The following is a 3,999-nucleotide window of genomic DNA, read 5'->3' on the forward strand; positions in this document are numbered from 1 at the left end:
ACAAGCTGAGCATAAGAAAGAGAAGAGGAGAAGAAGAAGTGTTTGGAAGCGGTTTAGAGTTTCACTCGATCACAAGGCCCAGCTTTGGCCCGTTATTGCTTTATGGCCGATCGAGTGGATTCGCAACCCATCTCTTATCTTTACTTTGTATAAATAAGTCTTCGAGGGTTTTGTCCCAAGACATCTAGTTTTTGCTTCGAGGTTTCGTTTCTGTTTAACCTAGTTACTCTATCACTTCGCCGCTTTGTTCCTCCGACTTTGTTTTCACTTTCAAGTATTTGTTATTCGAGTTTTTCGTTTGATCCCTTATCATTTCTGTCATATGATGTTTTCAATTGTTTCGTTGTTATTGTCTTTGATTATGTCTGTGTAGTGAACTGTATTTCTGGGGATGGGATAGAGTAGTCGTGGTTGTCTAGATCGTTTTTAGATGGTTGAGTTTAGATTGTGTGAATCCCTTCAGGATTAGTTGCGCTTATTGCTTGTTCCTTTTTGATCAACTGGAATATGAATCCAGACATTCCCGCACCCAAAAGGTGTTTGATGGAATGTCTGATCTACTAATTCCTGAGATACTCGTCTTTATCCCAAGGGATTGGCCGTTTAGAGCGAGTATTGGCTTTAACAAGTTGATTCGATATAGCCTGCATAGTTAGAGATCGCTAATGGTGATTAGGTCTATGTCTAGCTCTGCTTGAGGATTTGTTGTCTAGGGATAGCTTCTTTGAAGTTTTGTCAACCATTTAAAGAGATTAAGGAGATCACGCTATTCGATTACCCCATCCTTAGGAATCTCTTATCTAATTGATTTCTATGTTTTCATTGCTATTGATTTATTGTTATCCTTGCCTGTTTTCGCATTTCTCACCTGTTATCACCATTTCACTCGACCACATCCAGTGTCTGGCAATAGACTGTGTGGTAGAGTGCTTTTGTTGCAGTTTCTTCCTATTACTCGACTTGTAACTCGATCACATCTTGCTCCTGGCATCAGCCAGTTGTGGTCGAGTGATTTTTGTAATTCTGCATTTTTTCCTGTTTTCTGCATGATCACTTAGGATTGTTAGAAACACCAAAACCTGCAATTGCTTGGGTTGACTTAGTGACTTCTGATCACATCTCATCTGTTTGCATCACACCTGATTTGAGTGACAACCTTCAGTACTACAACGACATGATAGTGCTTTAGGATTAATTGATCTTAAAAGTCTATTATCAATTTGGCGCCGTTGCCATTTGGGTGTTTGTTTGCTATATTTGAGGTTTTAGAATATTTAAAAATAAAGTTCTTTTTCGTTTTTATTCAAGCTACTAACTCTGTGTTTTTTTTTTCTGTTGTCTGTTTTGATCCAGGTACTGACAATCACCAGCTTCACTGGTTGATAGTCGTTGTATGCAAACTCGATCAAAAGGACATCAGAACCTTCTTTTCAACGAGAACATCGATCATATTGCTCGTGAGTTAAGAGAGCAGTTAAATACAGACACTATGGCTGACGATAAGAACCCAGAATTGCCAAACAACATTGGTGCAGGCGATGCTCCACGCAATCACAATCAGCGCAATCGTATTGTGCCTCCACCAATGCAGAACAATAACTTCGAGATCAAGAGTGGTCTCATTGCCATGGTTCAGGGTAACAAATTTCACGGCCTCCCCATGGAGGATCCACTCGATCATCTGGACGAGTTTGATAGGCTCTGCAGCCTAACTAAGATCAATGGAGTCAGTGAGGATGGCTTCAAGTTGCGTTTGTTTCCATTTTCTCTTGGAGACAAAGCCCACCAGTGAGAAAAATCACTTCCTCAAGGCTCCATCACCTCCTGGAATGATTGTAAAAAATCCCTTCCTCAAGGCTAAATTCTTCTCCAACTCCAGGACTGCAAGACTCCGGAATGAGATTTCTGGCTTCACTCAGAAGAATGCTGAGACTTTCTGTGAAGCATGGGAGCGTTTCAAAGGATATCAGAATCAATGTCCTCACCACGGTTTCTCCAAAGCCTCACTCCTGAGCACTCTCTACGGAGGAGTTCTCCCTAAGAGCCAGATGCTCCTGGATACAGCATCCAACGGAAATTTCCAGAACAAGGAAGTTGAAGAAGGATGGGAGCTGGTAGAGAATTTAGCTCAGTCTGATGGCAATTACAATGAAGACTATGACAGAGCCATCAGAGGAAGTTCAGACTTAGAAGAGAAGCAACGCAAGGACATATTCGCCATGAATGACAAGCTGGACAAGCTACTCCTTGTGCAACAGAAGCAGGTCCATTTTCTCTGTGAAGATGAGACGTTCCAAGTCCAGGATGGGGAGACTCTCCAGTCATAAGAAGTTAGCTATGTGCAAAACCAGGGAGGCTACAATAAAGGTTTCAACAACTTCAAGCAGAACAACCCCAATCTGTCATACAGAAGCACTAATGTTGCAACCCCGCAGGACCAAGTTTACCCTCCACAGCAGCAGAATCAACCAAAACCCTTTGTACCATACAACCAGGGTCAAGGGTTTGTTCCTAAGCAGCAGTATCAGGGAAGCTACCAACCGCAGCATGCACCACCTGGGTTTGCACAGCAGCAACAGCAAGCTTCCACAACTCCAGACTCAGACTTGAAGAACATGCTCCAGCAGATTCTCCAGGGACAAGCAGTAGGAGCAATGGACTTAGCCAAGAAGATGGCAGAAATCCACAACAAGGTTGACTACACCATCAATGATCTCAACATCAAGATTGAAGCTCTAACGTCTAAGGTCAGATACATGGAAGGGCAGACTGGGTCGACCTCTGCTCCCAAAGTTACAGGACTTCAAGGGAAGTCAATTCAGAACCCAAAAGAGTATACCACCGCTCATGCCATCACTATCTGCCATGATCGAGAGCTGCCAACTCGTCATGCCCCTAAAATACTCACTAGGGACAATGATATTCAGGAAGGGGAGGCTTCTAAGCGGATTTAAGTCTCATTTATTGAACTAAGCTCAGCCGGATCCCGCCATCAAATTCAGCCCACCGTGGAAGATAGAGTAGCCATGATTAAGAGAATGGTAAAATGGTTTAAGCCAATTCCATTACCTCCACTTGTTCTTCCAGAGAAGTTTAGAGAAGTTTGGAAAGAGAAGTATGAATCTCTTGTTGAGAAACAACTTGATGGGATAGAGGTAGTTATGCCGTTAACAGAAGTTCTCAAGCTGATTCCAAACCCTCACAAAGACGTGAGAAAATTTATTCTGGAAAGAGGTACAATGCTACTCCGTTTCAAGAGGTATCGCGAATCAAGATGATGAATACAATGCTACTCCATTTCAAGCTGCTGGTGAAAAGATTGTTCAGGAAAAGTTGGAAGATCCTGGATCTTTCACTCTGCCTTGCTCCATTAGGTATTTGGCTTTCAGCAATTGCCTATGTGATCTGGGAGCTTCAGTTAGCTTGATGCCGCTTTCTGTGGCAAGGAAGCTAGGATTTGTTTAGTACAAGCCCTGTGACCTGACCTTGATTCTTGCTGACAGGAGTTCAAGAAGACCTTTTGGCCTATTAGCGGATCTGCCTGTGATGATAAATGAAGTAGAAGTACCTACCGACTTCGTGGTGCTAGAGATGGATGAAGAATCCAAGGATCCTCTGATTCTAGGAAGACCTTTCTTGGCTTCAGTAGGAGCGATGATAGATGTCAGAAATGGGAAAATTGATCTCAACCTTGGAAGGTATATCAAGCTGCAATTTGACATCAACAACACTCCCAGAAAATCAACAATTGAGGGAAAGACTTTTGAAATTCGGAGAGCAGTTCCAAGAGAGAAGGAACCTGATTGGTTAGAGCTCAGAAGGAAATCCGACCTCCAAGAGAGAACCATACAGAAGCTAGCCTGCACTGTCGAAGAGCTTATAAGCACTCTAAGTCGAATTCAAGGAGGAGTTCAACCTCAGCTCAACATTGACATTACTTCAAGGGAGGATGCTGAGTATGATGATAAGCTCAGTGAGGAAAAAGACTTCCTAAGTCAT

The sequence above is a fragment of the Arabidopsis lyrata genome (genome assembly GCF_000004255.2).
Source record: "Arabidopsis lyrata subsp. lyrata unplaced genomic scaffold ARALYscaffold_2, whole genome shotgun sequence".
Classification (NCBI taxonomy): domain Eukaryota; kingdom Viridiplantae; phylum Streptophyta; class Magnoliopsida; order Brassicales; family Brassicaceae; genus Arabidopsis; species Arabidopsis lyrata.